Genomic DNA, 16,610 nt, shown 5'->3' on the forward strand with positions numbered 1-16,610 from the left:
AAGTTGGTAAGTAAGACTTTATTTTATACGTTGAACTGGGCTCCCTGTATAATTAGATTCGGTCAACCCTTCACTAAATGACGGACCAGGAAAGTGAATGTTCCATGTACAGCAAGAAAACGGAAATCTTCAGGGAGAAAAGTCTATCTTCCCTCCTCTTCTTAAAATGTTCTCTTCACCTGTTCTCTCTTCTTACACCTCAGAAGAGATGCCACCCACCCTAGCTGCAAATAAAGATACTCTGATACCACAAAATCCTGCCTCTTCTACAGCTCCTCCCACTCCTGACACCTTGTGCAGAATCCATACACACATACAGGTTCTTCTCCTACTTAAAAAATAAGCTTGGCCAGACACGGTGGCTCACGCCTGTAATCCCAGTACTTTGGGAGGCTGAGGTGGGCAGATCATGAGGTCAAGAGATTGAGACCATCCTGGCCAACATGGTGAAACCCCGTCTCTACTAAAAATACAAAAATTAGCCAGGCGTGGTGGCATGCACCTGTAGTCCCAGCTACTCAGGAGGCTGAAGCAGGAGAATCGCTTGAACCCGGGAGGCGGAGCTTGCAGTGAGCCGAGATTGCGCCACCGCACTCCAGCCTGGGCGACAGAGCCAGACTCCGTCTCAAAAAAATAAAATAAAATAAAATAAAATAAAATAAAATAAAATAAACTTCATTCAAACCTTTGCTTCTTTCAAACAAACACTCTTATTCTTCTCTTTTTTTATACTGGCAAAGATCGCAAGAAAAGGAGTTTCATAGCACCGCCCTGGCTTCCTTAGAACTCCCTCTCCGCTAAACGCTGCTCCACAGAGATCCTGCAGGTCCACCCTGGCAGAACAGCTGTTCCCGCATCACAAGCTAATGTCAAACCAATGACCTTTTCTCAGTGCTCATCCTCCTTGATTTCATGACACCTTTGACACCACTCACTCCCCTCCCCAACACTCCTGATCCTTCATTCGGTCACAGAGTCCCCCAAAACAAAGAGGCAATCCACAGGTATGAAAAATGAATGACAACATTCTCCTGATTCTCTTCCATACTCTTTTATACTCTACACTGACTCACCTAAAACTCTGGCATTACAAACTTGTCTTCCAACTCTTCCTCCACATGCATTTACCACCCTTAAAGATCTCATCTACTCTGCCTCAAATCATGAAGGATCAGTGCACCAAATCTGCAATTTCAGCTCTAACCTCTCTCAAACACCTCGTAACACTCCTCCTAAAATACCATCAAACCTAAGTTATACGATTGGCCTTCACTATAGAAGAGTTCTGCATCCATGGATCCAACCAACCTCAGGTTGAGAACGTCTTTAAAATAAACAATGAAACAGTAAAAATATAAATAGTACCCCATTTTATATCAGGGACTTGAGCATTCTCAGATTTGGGTATAAAATCCCAAACCTCCCTTAGAGACCAAGGGACAACTATATAGACTTTTCACCCTTTCGCCATTGCAAAATAACAGCTCTTCCAGTGTATTTTCCAATCTCACCACTTCCCAAATCAACCAAGTTTGCAAACTAACAAATCAAACAAAAAGGAAGGGGTTGGGAGAACATCAAATGTGGAACCTAGCTCCAGCTTTGTCACTAATCAACTGTGTGAATTCAAGGAACTTGCTTAATCCTTTCGACTCCATGTATTCGAGAAATTGAAGGATGGACTAAAATCTTTACAGCCTCCTGGCTCTCAAACCTTCATTTCTCAAAAGTTATCCAAACTTGACATTTCTTTCTCAATTTCTCAAAATGGTTCCCTTTGCATTTCTGCTGCTACCACCTAGTTAGAATGGGTATTTTGTTCATGCAGAGTATTCCTACAGTCTTTTGGTATTCCTGCTTTCTGCCCCCAATCCCAGTCAACCTATTCAAACTTTTTTGTGATATTATTCTTTAGTTTGAAAATATTCAGTATTTCCCCTTAGCCTGCTAAGTATATTATTCTTAACCTTGCATTAAAGACCTTTGATAATCTAACCTCTAATTTCCTAATTTCCCAACACTACTTCTTATTTCAAAACAAAAAGGCATACTTCCCAGACTTGCAACAAGTTCAGTAACCAAGCTGTCTTGAGCCAATAACACCACCTAGTGGTGAAGGCTCTAAAGTAATGTAACACCTTGACCTCTTCCCTTCCGAAAGATAATGCAAACATTACTATTTTCTTTGTTTCCTGCCCTCCACTCCTCACATACAGCTTATTTGTTTTCACCTTTCTCTTCAACGTTTCTTTCTTTTTCTCTCTCCTTAACCTCTGCCTCATAAAAACAATCCTCCCTTTTTTAATAAGATTTAAGTCATAGTCAAGATTCTCTATGTTCTACCTAGACAAAAAAAAGAAGCCAATCCTTTTCCTAAGATAACATGGTACGATGAGGTCTTCAGAATTTCTCTCCACTCATCACACCACAAGCCACACTATGCTTTCTATAACTTGCTTTGCACACATCATTTCCTCTGCTTGAATTGTTCCCCTCTGATTCACACTTCCCTCAGAACTCACATTATCCTAAATCCACCTGCCCCAGATCCCCCAGCTCACTGAGGTGCTGCTATGGACCACCTTGACCTGAATGGATCTCTTATCACACTGGTCTATAAGAGACTGTGTACTTGTCCTCTCCCTTATCAGACTACGAGCCGCTTGAGGGCAGGAAACACGATTTGCTCAGCACTAGATGTTGTGTCTGGCCCAATGTTTGACACAGAGGAGGTCCACTATTGTTGGATTGGTAAATGGACAGATGAGTAAAGCATTAAGAGGGAGAAATGGGAGGCAGGACTGTGTTGGGGAGGGGATATAGAGACGGATGACATAGGAAAATAAAACATCCATCCTTCTCAAATTAACAGAAAATCCAGGCACAACCACGAGGCTGGTAACAACACTGCAGGTGGCTGCTCTGTAGAGGACTCATTTCCAATAGCTCAGAAAGAGGTCACCACCCACCTTACACTGCCTCAAAATTGGCTATAGATAATGCCAGATCAGTGTCTGTGTTGCAGATTATCACAAAGCTCTAACCTTAATATTCTATGAAGGATACAGATTAAATCATGACTAATATTTCCTAAGCAGTGTATAGAAGCCTTTATTATTTTTACTTTATAGACTTATCTTCACATACATAATGAACCCTTGGAATTAAGCAAGAATTCAGGCAATGTATTTAAATCTGGGACTTACAGTAAAAGATGACTTAAAAAACTTAAAAGAGTGAAATATGCAGATTCCTCATCAGAATATATTTTTGAAATGAAAAGTTCCCCTCAGATATGAGAAAATGGCAACTTCCTGATCTTAACTGACGTATATCACTCATTTCAAAAACTCTTCTCCAGTGTCTAAGGATAAATAAGCACTTGCAAACTGAACAATTAAGTGAGACCAAAAGATAGAGTTTGGCTTCAACTTCTACATAATTTGGTCAAAAGAACAATTATCTAGCGCAAATCCCACTCATAAAGATTAAACAGCACATCCAGCCTTACGGCTCCCTGCTATTAAATCAGGTCCTTTAGGCTACAAATTATGCCACTGAGACAGAATCTAATGCAATAATAATGTACTAATTTGATTTGGCTGATTGATTCTACGTAAGATCAGCCAAACTTGGGTGGAAAGCAAGCGGGTAAAGTGTTAAAACATAATCTCTAAGATCCTGTCCACCTCTAACATTCAAAGAAACGACTGCTTCAAAGGGACCTCAAAGCAAAGTCTAAATGGAAAGGTAGAGGATGAGCAGGGGAATGAAAACAGAATTAGTTTGTGCATAATTTTTAAAGATTTTTCTTCTCTTCTTTCTTTTTCTTTTCTTTTTTTTTTCCCAGGCTGAACTGCAATGGCACGATCTCGGCTTATCACAACCTCCGCCTCCCGGGTTGAAGCGATTCTCCTGCCTCGGCCTCCCAAGTAGCTGGGATTACAGGCATGCGCCACCACACTCCGCTAATTTTGTATTTTTAGTAGAGACGGGGTTTCTCCATGTTGGTCAGGTTGGTCTCGGACCCCCGACCTCCGGTGATCCGCCCGCCTCGACCTCCCATAGGGCTGGGTTTACAGGCGTGAGCCACCGCGCCCGGCCATAATTTTTAAACATTTTTCTGTTGGCACCTGTCCGGACCATGGATTTAAATGATCTACTAACATGATGAGAACCCAACGGGGATACTTCAAAAGAGACAAATGAATATACAGGTGGCCCGAAATGATTTTATAAAGTCCTCTAACAACCACACTTCTTTTCAGAGTGCCGAAGAATTTGGCTCATTTAAGGTGTTCATTTTTCAAAAAATGGTTATACAAATGCAAACTTCATTCAAATCAAACCTTACCTTGAGCTTGTTAAATGCCATGTTTAGCATAACTCAAGGCTTATACCAATTGTTGTTTTAAAAAATTACATAGTCCTTTAAGTATTTTTACATCTTAAATACAAAGGAATAATTCTAACTGTGGAATCAGAGCTGTCTTCCTAAGACAAAAAGACAAAGACAAATATCACAATTAACTATTAACTGGAGAAACACCTTTTCAAACGTCCCTGTAACAACCGGATGTGTTGGACAGCATAACCAAACTCATTAAGAATAGTGTGAAAAACATCACCATTACCTAGTTCTCACACACAGATACCTTCTTAAACTATCGAAACCTGTATCTGAATATATGAAGCATTAAGAATCTGCTTTTGAAAAGGAAATGAATATCTGAAGGTCATTTTCTTTTCAATCTTTTCTCATACTAATAATCACTGTTAATATCCACTTTAAAAAAATCGCCTCTATCAGGCACCCGGGAATTGCTTAACAAAAGCCACTTAATGAAACCACAGTTCAGACAAAAAAAAAAACTTAACTGCATAGAAAATATTTATGAGTTTACTTTCCTAACTCATACAATTGCGTCCTTGTTTCCAAAGCCTTGCAATTCACATCAGCGGGAACAAAAAAATCTAACACACAGCAGAAAGCTGGCTCTCTAAAAGAAAGCACCGAGTTTTTTTTTTTTTAAAGGCAATGAAGGACCAAAACCTCTTTCTTTTAAAAAGATCTTAGAAGTTCCTCCTCCAGAGAAGACAGAAAACACTGACAAACCGCACATTGTGCAGATGTTCAGCCCCGAAATGCAGCCTCGCAGCCCTTCACTCCGCAGTCCACCGGTTGCATCTGCACCTCCGGGCAGCGCTCCTGCAGGGCGCAATCACCCAGAGACCCAGGGACCCGGCAGCCCCGCGCAGGCCTCCCGCGTGCACCGCTCAGCGAGCGGGTCTTTCGCAGACGGCGGGATGCCCCAGGAGACCGCGAGGCCGAGGCAGCCCGGCGAGCTCCCGGAGGGAAGGCGGCGTGTCAGAAAGGATCGGACCCCAGCAATGGCTCCGGATCGGTCCCGCGCGGTCGCCTCCTTTTCCCGCTCCGCCGCCGGGACCCCCCTAGCCAGTGCTGAATTTCCCAACTGGGAAGGACCGAGTCACTCCACCCTCCGGGAGGTCGCGCGCTCATCCCTTTTCGGCAGCGCCGGAGCCCGAGCCAGGGACCGGGCGGACACCCACAGAGTCCGCACCGCAGCGCGCTGCACGCTCTCGCCCCCGCCCGCCGGCCCGCGCCCCAGCGAACTTACCGCAAAGTTGGCCCTAAGTGGCGACGGCGCTCTCGTGGAGCTCACCCGCCGTCTCAGCGCGCCCCCGAGCAGGGACCGGGCCTGCCGGGGGCCTCGCCGGGCTCGCGCGGCCGCATGGTACCTGCCGCGCGACCCGCTCCCGCTCCCACTCCCGCGCCCTCTCCCCGCGCCCGGCCGCCCAGCTCGGCGCCGGCGCCTCACGCTCCCCGAGCGCAGGAGATCCCTCCGCCCCGGCCCCGCCCGCCGGCGCCGGCGCTCGTTTCTCGGGCGCGGAAACTCGAGCCGACTTTCCCCGGCTGCCGGCTCGGGGCCCGCGGGTTCGGCCACGCAGTCCCGCCCGGGCCCAAAGAGCCCCAGTCCCTGCGAACGCCAGGTCCGTGCTGGGAGACGAGAAGGCGCCCAGCGGGGTCTAGCGCGGCTCCGAGGGGCAGGGCGAGGCTTGTGATGCCGAGGTTAGTTACGGCCAGCCACAGGCGCTGTGCAAGGAATTGGGGAAAGCTCCCTGCCAAGAAAGGGAAACGTTAGCTTAGCTAAAAAAAAAAAAAAAAAAAAAAAAAGGCTGGGGCCTAATGAGAAAGCTTCCCAGAGGCATCCCTTTAGCTTTTCCATAGCCTTCTGGGAGCCCCTGAATCTGCATTTGAATGGCGCGGCTCTGGGTCCGCGAAGGTTTGGTGGGCTGAAGTCGTCCTTCAGGTCTCCAAAGGAATGCAGCTAGGTCGGAATCTACTTCCTCCCTCAATCCACACTGAGTCCCCAGAAAATGGAAACGCTTCCCCCGCGACCTTTTTCTGCCGAGTTAGACCCCAGGCCCTCCCCGCCGCGGGCGCCTGGCCTCCCCCGCTGACACCCCGGACGCCCAGGCCTGTGGGACAAAAGGCAGTCGCGGCGTCCCGCGGGCTTCCTAGCCCGGGAGTCGGCCCCGGGGGCCCCAAAGCGTGACCCCAGGCCGACAACTGCAAGTTCCTAGGCAGAGGGGAAGCCCCAGCGCCGAGACGCCCGCTCCGAGCACTCCCCGCGCCGGGCGCCCAGCCTGAGCGTCCCGGGCGCGGAGCCCATCCCCGGCGCGGGCAGGGCTCCAGCCGCAGGCTCGGCGCAGGGCGGACTCGGCCGAAGCCCGGAGGGCCGGAGGCGCTGGGACGCAGCCCGGACAAGAGGGCGGACTTGATCTCGGAAAGTTTGTGGGACTCAGGCATTTTAACACTGGGAAGACAGAGAGATCCGATTTCCCTGGGACTGGTGAGGGGAGCTTGGCGGGGAGGGGAACGGCAGGGCAGTCAAGTGTGAAAGAGAATTTCCTGGGTTCAAAGTTAACGCAGTCACCTTATAAGCCATCTTAGAGGTGACCGGAAAAAAAAATAATAATAAAGGTGTCCAGCAGGTTGTGGCCGGGAAGGAAAAATAATGCCTGCAAGATGAGTGTGCCGATTCGTAGCCCTATATTCCCTGCCCACCAGTTGGAATATACACAGATTCACACATCCAGCAAATGCAAACTCCATCATCCAAAGACGTGTTTGCCCCGGCCATAATTGCTCCAAGTGCTTACAGGTCAATTTCATACATGGAACACCTCGAAAGTGGGTGACCTGATCTCCAAGCCCAACCGGCTTGTGCCGCTTGCCGAATTGTAAATCTCAGCAAAACCCAAACACACCGGAACTCCAGCCGTTTCCTGGGAGCGAGGGAGCGGGAGTAGTGCTAAAAGGGGAAAAGAAGAACAGTAAAAAAAGTACAAAGATACCATTCCCTGACGTAAAATCACGGGATTTTTTTTAAATGGCACAAGAGAATTCCTGGAGAAGATTACCATTAATTAATAAGTAATAACGCTTCCTAGGGCTTACTAGATGTTTTACATCTGTCTGGGAATCCCGATTTTCCAGGCTCCCTGAGAAATCTATCTGCCTGGAAGAAGTTGCACTTCGTCGCCACAGGAGCCGCCGAGAGCCAGGGATGGAGATTTCAGACTTAGGACTCTGCCACGATTCTACTGATCCTTAAGCGCCAACAGAACGAAATGGACATGCCTATTAGCTACCACAAATCGAATTATTTTATATGAGAGAGAGAAATGTGGTTCAAGTTCCACATTTGTCCTTTAAATAATCGACCCTCCCTAACCCTGTCCCCAAAGGCTCGTGGAAATTAGGGAGGGGGTTGGGGAGACGGTTCCAGAAACAAAACGCTTTCCTCCAGCACGGCCTCTACATCCAGTCCACCCAAGCTGATTTTTGTAACTCATATAAAGAATGGGCCCGGGTGGGTGGTCAGTGAAGACTGGGGTGAGCAAGCGCCCACGTCGCCGAGCGCCGGGGAGGTCCAGGTTCGCCTCCCCACAGAACCCGGCAAGGAGCGCGCCTCGCCAGGTGCCCGGACTAGAGGGCGCTGCGCCCCTGCAAATCTCGCGGCCCCGATGCGCCCTCCCTAGGCACCATTGCTATAATAAGTTACATTCAAAATAATGCACAAACAGCATCGCCTCTCAAGTTCTTTTTAACAGTGCTCTATATGTATTTTATGAATTCCCAAAGCTATGCATACGAATCTTTCATCGCCGAGCCGCACAAAGCCAGAGGGATGCGCAGCTCCTGGAGCCGAGAACCCGTAGGGCGCACACGCTTCCCCGCACTCGCTTAGAGCCACACACCCCACGTAATTTCATTAACATTTAAACTTAAAATGCCAAAAGGCATGCACGATTTGAACAAAGAACTCACCAGTCTAGCCGAGTCCTCGGCCCCGGGCTCTAAAGTCCTCGGCAGCTCCGTGATCCCCTCGCGGTGTAGATATGTGTTAAGAGCCGGGTTTGAAGTACCAACTTTGCCTCCCCGGGATCTTCAGCATGTCCCTAACCAGAGTGCCAACGTCCGTGCCGCCGGGACCCAGGCGGCCGCATCTCCGGAGGCTTCCGACCAGGGCAAACTTAAGCACCAAACGCAGGCGAAAAGAGAGTGCGCGGGGCCGGAACGAGGGCCCGGGAGCAGCCAAGTTTGTCAGGACGTGCCCAGGCAGCCAGCCGCCGAGTTGAGGAGTTGCGGCCGGCGGCTGCGGCGACTCGCTGCCTCTTTCCCCACTCCCTCCCCCTTGGAGGCGGTGGGGGAGGGGAGGTGACGTCAGCGCCCCGCCTCGCCCCCCGCCCCGGGCGCGGACGGGATTCTCCGGCTGGGCGCGCCACCCCGACAGTGGCAGCAGCGGCCGTGGAGGCTGCGGGGGTCCCGGCCTCTGCGGTCTCTCTGGCCGGCCGCAGCTGTGGCGCGGGTGAAACGCCTGCCCTCCTCCTTCGGCTGCGTCTCCCGGGCGCCGGCGAGCGCGGGCGTTCCTCGCACTCAGCGCCTGAGCCGCCTGGAGCCCCGCTGCGCGCGCTTCCCCGGCTCGCGGAGCCCCTCCGGCGGCGTTTCCCACGCCGCGGACTGCAGGTGATGCTCTTCCTCTTCTGCAGCCGAAATTCGTCGCGACGTGTCGCCTGCCAGATTTTTGCTGGGCGGAAGCATGAACAGTCTCAGCAGACTGGCCTGGACGACTTGTACTTTGTGGCCCTCCAACTTCTGGATGTGAATTTTTTTTCACGACTTATTATGCTCTTCGTGGTCTTTGTGTTGAAAATCACGGAGCTGTATTTTTATTTTCAAATTCTTTCCCAATGCTCCTCTTGTCTTGACCGTACTCTGAAGCTTATAAGGTTCTGAGAGGAGGGGGCGAAGGGTAGGGGAGGAGCCAGTTCCTCATGTGTCTTACAAGTCATCCCTAGTGATAGGGGCTAATACACAAATCACTGTCTCCTCCTCAAAATAATATCCATTTAGATAAATGCAAACACTGTTGAGGTTTAATTTATAAAGAATGCGTCGTCTTTATGTAAGTGTCCAGCCTCCAGGAAAATATCTGCTGTGGAATATATTTTTAATGCCACTAAAGTACCAAAATACCTCCCCGAACAGCGTGAAATTCCGAGGGAGCCATTTCTGTGAGTTGACATTGTCCCCAGAAGATTGTCATTAACATTCAAGATCCTTGCAAAAGGGGGCTGGGGGCGGTTCTATCATATTTGCATCCGTTGGTATAAATATGTTGATCAGTTTAGCTGGTCGTTCTTTTACAAAGGTCAAGAGCAAAATTCTGAGCACAGAGGAAACTGGGCAGGGAGCTAAACAGTAAGGAGAGAACAAGATTAGGTGATTGGAATGTTGTGTGTGTTTAGCCTCGAAGTCATAACTTGTGTAAATATCAGTGTCCTCATCTGTGATATGGGACTAATATCTGCTTCATGTGGTAAAAATGTATTCATGTGTTTATCCATTCAAAAAAAAAAACATACTGAACTCTACTTGCCAGGGAGATAACAGTTATTCATGCAGGCAAAGCATTTTTACTGAGCATCATATGAAGTGTCTAGCACGCACATAGTAGGTACTTAAACAATATTAGTTTTCCTGCCCTCCCCCGCTCCCTTCCCTCACTTCTTGGCAGTGTCTCAGTTTTTAATCCATAAAATCAGCATCATCACCACTGATTCGAGATTCTGCCAGGCAGGTCTCCAGACTCAAGTCAGGTCTCCTGGGCTCAAGAGATCCTCCTGCCTAAGCCTCTCCCTCAAGGTGCATTTTGATTTGGAAGGGAGGAGAGGATCCAGGGAGCTAGGACACGGAGGGATATAGGAAGGGATTTTAGAGCTCCTGCAGACCCCGAGGGCAGCTAGAGGGTGCCAGATTCCTAAGGAGGGAGGAGGCTGGCTTGAGAGGCCAGTCTGTCAGTGCCCAGCGGACTTCTCCTGCTTCCCTGTTTCAACTACACAGGCTCTCTCCTTTTGTGTCAATAGTTGAAATTAGAAATTGACCACATATTGCAAGTCCTCAAAATGATTCACAATAAATTCACCCCGAGAGGCTTCTCGCTGAAGTCCATTTGGTTTGCTATACTCACTTTAAAGTTGTCATAAATAAACCAAATTACTTATATTAAAAAAGATAAAAATCACAAATGACAGGAACTTATGAATAACAATTGATGATATTAGTCAAAATAGCTGGTTTTCAAAGTGAGATGGGCAGAAAACTTTTAACAGAACCTCTAGAGCTGCGCTAATGTAGTGGGCAGCCACTTGCCCCCTGTGGCTACTTCCAGTTAAACTAAATTAAAAGGCACTTCCTGAGTCTCAGCAGCTGCATTCCGAGTTTCAGTGACCATGTGTGGCTAGTGACGATTGTATTGATCGCAGCAGATCAAAGAGCATTTTCGTCATGACAGAGTTAACTGGACACCTTGGTCTAGACCTTTAAAAACACTGCTATTTTATGGAAGGCTACATCAAGCATTTAAATTTCAGTGTGTCCAATACTGAGTCACCTCTGAAGTATAAGGGAGGACCCAGAATCATGGAAGGATTCATTCATACAGCAAATATTTATCAAGTACCAACAATATGCTGGGTGAAAATATGTAAGACCCAAGATTTAATGAGGTAGGTGTGTTTAGTGATTAAGAAATATTAACATGGCCTTTTAGTTGTTTTCCGTCTTTGCTGACTCATAAAACCAGGGGAAATCATAGATTTAAAGCAGGAAACAATTCTGAGACATTTTTTGGAATAGCCCTAGGACCAAATACTTGTAAGTAGGCTTGACTGACTCCTGGCATCCCACCCTCTCTGCTGCTTTCACTGCTTTCTCATCTGCCTATGTGCCCATTGCGGCCTCCCCTTCCTGGAGGTGAGAGGAAATACCAGCCCTCTCCACCTCCCCTGCACCTTGGAATTATTTTACCCTTTGCATTCAAATACAGCTCTTCTCCGGAATCAGCTTGTACTCTCAGAGGGAGCCATTAGAACATTAGACACCAGGCCGGGCGCGGTGGCTCATGCCTGTAATCCCAACACTTTGGGAGTCTGAGGCGGGTGGATCACCTGAGGGAAAGGGTTTGATACCAGCCTGGCTAATATGGTGAAACCCCGTCTCTACTAAAAATACAAAAATTAGCTGGGCATGGTGGCGGGTGCCTGTAATCCCAGCTACTCGGGAGGCTAAGGCAGGAGAATCACTTGAACCCGGGAGGCAGAGGTTGCAGTGAGCTGAGATGGCGCCATTGCACTCCAGCCCGGTGACAGAGCGAGACTCCATCTCAAAAAAAAAAGAACATTAGACACCTAGTCAATCTGATGGGAATCAGTGCTGGTTAACTATGGGTATGAGTATGTTATAATAATATCCTTCCACCCTTCCCAGTGCCTTATAGCAAGGGCTTTCTTAAAGCTATACTTAAAACATGAAATTTCTGATGCCATAACCAGTCACTTGGGAAAGTATTTGGAGGTATTACAAATCACCTACTAATGGCTAACCATTAAAAAAAAAGGTACAAAGTATACTTTCATTTTAAAGACACACCCATAGTGGAGAAGGGTGGCCGTAGACATTCTGTCCCTCAAATATAAGATAAACATCCCCAAGTGGTTTGGGAACAGATGTTGCAAGATAAATATAATTTTTGTGATGCTTTCCCAGCTCAGTGATTGAAAGATTCTAACCTTTTCAACAGTAGGCAACAAGTCATCCAACAACTTACTATTGAAGCTACTTTCTCAATAAAAGTATGCAGTAGAAAGAGCATTAGACTTGAGGTTAGAAGACCTGTTTTGACCTGTTTTGAATCTTGTCTTTGACATATATAGTTTGAATTTATTTGGTTATAACTGAATTTTGGGAATCTCACTTTCCTCTATAAAGATAGATCGCTAAAATGGACACACACACACACACAAAATCTCCCTCACTGGTTGTGAGAGATACCAGTAAAGAATAATTGTGGCCAAGCACGGTGGCTCGCACCTGTAATCCCAGCACTTTGGGAGGCCGAGGCGTGTGGATCACCTGAGGTCAGGAGTTCAAGACCAGCCTGGCCAACGTGGCAAAACCCCGTCTCTACTAAAAACACAAAAATTAGCTGGGCATGGTGGTGTGTGCCTATAATCCCAGCTACTCAGGAGGCTGAGGCAGGAGAATCACTTGAACCCAGGAGGCAGAGGTTGCAGTGAGCTGAGATTGCGCCATTGCTCTCCAGCCTGGGCGACCAGAGCGAAACTCCATCTGAAAAAAAAAAAGAATAATTGTAACTACAATATCATTAGTCTCCTCAAATTTACCTACTGTGTCTCACCCTGCCACTCCCATCTCAGCTATGAAGCTCTGTAGAACCAATGGCCAGTAACATGTATTTACTGCCAGTTATGCTCCGGACTTGGTTCCACCTTCTTTATATGCATTATCTCATGTCATTCTTAGAAAATCCTGGGAAGCATGAGCAATTAATGCCCTACCCCGATTTTACAGATGAAAACTGAGGTTTGAGGTAGATTAAATAACACACTGGGTCACCTTTCAGACTGAACCCTAAGGCTGGCTGCCTCCAGAGCAAACACTCCTGCCTGCTATAGTGCACTAGCTCCTCATAGCCTGCACCTCATTTGCACCCTTCAGGAACCATGACAGTTTTACACTAAAGGTCAGCAATGTTGTGGTTTAAGAATTGGCCTAGGAGGGGAGCAAAAAACTATCAAATAATAGCTGCAGGAAAATGCTCTCTTGTAGCAGCTACGAGTTTGGATAAATAATTGTGTAAAAGTAGGTCCTTTAATCAGAGTGAGAACATCAGTGATTGTGTTCAGGAATACATACATAAAACACATCCATTACTTGTTTGGATTACATATTTTCATGTATATATATGCATACTGTTAGACACACTGCTTTTCAATTCAAAAATTATAGTCTGGCTTTTAACTTGTTTAGGCTGAGCAGCAGAAAAATACACACCAGTGATTCTCAATGAATTCTGACAAGGACTATGTCACATGGTTTCATGATCAGCATTTCAATTTAGGCCTTGCTTTTCTCTTTCCTGGACTGGAACCACTAGTGTTTTGTTTTTTTCTCTCTCCAATTCTCCTTTCTCTCCATTTCTGTTTTACATATGACAACAAGTAATTTTACCCTTGGAATATGCCCTCTATTTATACTTCTTTACTATTAAATCTCATCCCTTTTCCTGCTAGAATTTTTTAGTCACAAAAGCTAATCTTATATAGAAACTTTAATGAGGTATGGTGATATTTTCTCATCATCCATTCTCTAACAGATCATCTATCTAAACCCATCAGGGTAGTTCTCTATTTCTTGTCATGGGCATGTTGATCAATGGTAGTCAGTGAGATATTAAAGGAAGTTTCTTGGAGGTTTCTGGAAAAAAAATTCCTCCCTCCTAAGAAAGAACCACAAGAGATATTATCTGAGAAAGAAGTTTTTAGATACAAAATGATTCAGTCTTGCAGACTATTGTTCTATCATAATGGCAGACAAAAATAAGGACGTCATGGTTGGGACTACAATAGTTATCTTGATTAGTGAGGATGAGGCCTAAACCAAGGAAGGCAGATGAAGGGCCTTGATGACATTGAATGAACCATCCCTGTAGGCCACGCAAACTAAAGATGTGTTTTTTTGTTTGTTTGTTTGTTTTGTTTTGTTTTTAATGGGAGAGCATAGGTTTCCATATTGTTTAATCTGAGTTGTGTTGGGATTAGCATTACTTGCAGTTGACACCATGTATTTCAGCTAAGCAATCCCTTTTAAAATATCCTAGGAATTATTTTAAAGAAAAAATAAATTGATGTACTTCAGCTCATTGGTCAGCAGGAATTGGGCCTAACTCCAATGATAAGATTGAAGGATTCTTGAAGCTTTCTCTTAATGGTGAGTATACCAATCTGCTTGGGCTGCCATAACAAAATGCCATCGAATGGGTGGCTTAAATAATAGAAATGTATTTTCTCATGTTTCTGAGGGCTAGGAATCCAAGATCAAGGTGCCCACAGTGTCGTTTCTGGTGTGGCCTCTTTTCCTGCTTTGTAGGTGGACACATTCTCTGTGTATCCTCACATGGCCTTGCTCCGTGCCTACAGAGAGAGCAAGCTCTGGTGTCTTCCTCTTACAAGGATACAAGTCCTATTGGATTAAGGCCCCACCCTTATGGCCTCAGTTAACCTTAATTGCCTTCCTAAAGGCCCTGTTTCCAAATACAGTCACATTGAGGGTTAGGGCTTCAACACATGAACTGGGGAGATGGAAGAAAGATTCAGTCCATAACAGTGAGAAAGAAGTTTTCAGATGCAAAACTATTCAGTCTTGCAGACTATTGTTCTATCATAATGGCAGACAAAATAAGAACATGAAATTTTATTTGTTCAACCAGAAGATTTTTCTCTGCTCCCACTGCTCTTTCCTCAAGTACCCAAAACCTTCTAGTATATTTTCCAATTGTATAAAGGAACTCCCGGAAGTGAATATTAACCAAACTCAGATATCCAATACTTACCAGAGGATAAATAGTCAGCTGGAAACACCGACTGTCAGCAAATCTATGAACATTTGGAATTTGAATTTCTTTGTACCTGTAACTGTCAATATCAAATTTCGAGTCGAAAAGTGAAGTCAGCTTATATTTGGCGATATGGCCTACTTTGTTCACACTTTGTCCTTTATTTGAAATAGAATCATTCAAAAAAAATTAAGACTTGTGCCATATTGGCTGGGTGCGGTGGCTCACGCCTGTAATCCCAGCAGTTTGGGAGGCCGAGGTGGGTGGATCACGAGGTCAGGAGACCAAGACCATCCTAGCTAACACGGTGAAACCCCGTCTCTACTAAAAATACAAAAAAAAAAAAAAAAAAAAAAAAATTAGCTGGGCGTGGTGGCTTGCACCTGTAGTCCCAGCTACTCGAGAGGCTGAGGCAGGAGAATCGCTTGAACCTGGGAGGTGGAGCTTGCAGTGAGCCGGGATCGCGCCACTGCACTCCAGCCTGGGCGACAGAGCGAGACTCTGTACCCCCCCACCAAAAAAAATAAAAAAGACTGTGCCGTGTTAAGGATAAGATTCTTTAAGTGGGTTTGGTTGTTTTGCATGTTTAGGAAGGAACATCGTTTGCCCCTGCCCCAGCCCATCCTTTTCTATGCAACAATTTGTGAAATATTGCCTCTCCTGTGTGGTTAGGTGTATGAAAGGAGCAGAACAAATAACAACCTTTCCCTGATTTTTTTCCCTCTGCTAGACGTTTGTTCCAGAGTAGAGTGAAGCTGGAAAGGCAGGTTGTGTGTTCAGTGCTACTGAGACAGCTGTAAGGCACTGCAGTGGGGTCTTACGGTGGGGAGAGAGACTGGGCTCAACTCCAAACACAAGTAGGAGAACTGGGGATTTATAGCCAGGGAGCAAAGTGGGGAGGGTCTGTGGATGGAAAGCAACTACAATGATACATCAGGAGTGAGAGGAGTTCTGGTTAAAGCGACTCACAGGATTCTTGCTGCAAGTGGTCAGTGCAGGTCCAACAAGGACAGACACCAAGGTCACAGCCTGGGGGGCTTGCAAGAGCCCGACTGAAGTTTGGCTCAGGAGAAAATCTTTGTCAGTAGCAGGCTATTTCTGTTTTTTTCTACTGTCTTATGCTTATTTTGTCCTGAAAGAGCAATGAAAGGAGAGGGACATTTGTTATTAATCAAGCTTCTGAGACCTTTTGAACCTTAGCTGTAACATTTGCAGGTTAACATTATTCATCTGTGTCATCGATTTCTTAGAAGCCAAATTGTTTAAGGGGGTTGGGGTGGTGTCTAGATGGGTAAAGATGGAGTGCTGTAGAGAAACGGAGCTAAAAGTCAGGATTGAGGTGAGCGTTCTGCGGCTAACATTTACGGGCTGTGTGTAAACTTCGCAAATTACTTGGCTTCTTAAGTGGCAATGGGGGATTAGCTAAAATGTGATTAGCGAAGACGCTAAGCTGAGCCTCAGGGATCCTAACTCCTGATCCTCACACTTTGGTGTCATCTGCCCCATCTCTTATCCACCAGGGTCTGCGTAATAGAATAATACAGAAAGGACGGGATGTCACTTCTGAGATTAGGTTATTGTCTTAGTCCATTTTGTGCTGCTGTA

At 46.4% G+C, this 16,610-nt stretch overlaps 1 protein-coding gene across 7 annotated transcripts in view; it reads right to left on the reverse strand.

Moving 5' to 3' along the window:
• Window positions 1-8,941, reverse strand: part of FAT1 (FAT atypical cadherin 1) — a 140,239-nt gene extending 131,298 nt beyond the window's left edge. For 5 of the 7 annotated variants that reach the window (XM_063810072.1, XM_016952656.4, XM_016952654.4 and 2 more), the window contains exon 1: window positions 8,357-8,941. The gene's annotated coding sequence lies outside the window, so the exon portion shown is untranslated. Of the gene's footprint in view, window positions 1-5,639; window positions 5,845-8,356 lie in introns of those variants that run through there. The other 2 variants (XM_016952657.4, XM_016952655.4) reach the window with 2 other exon arrangements.
• Window positions 8,942-16,610: the final 7,669 nt, after the last annotated feature.

The sequence above is a fragment of the Pan troglodytes genome, chromosome 3 (genome assembly GCF_028858775.2).
Source record: "Pan troglodytes isolate AG18354 chromosome 3, NHGRI_mPanTro3-v2.0_pri, whole genome shotgun sequence".
Classification (NCBI taxonomy): domain Eukaryota; kingdom Metazoa; phylum Chordata; class Mammalia; order Primates; family Hominidae; genus Pan; species Pan troglodytes.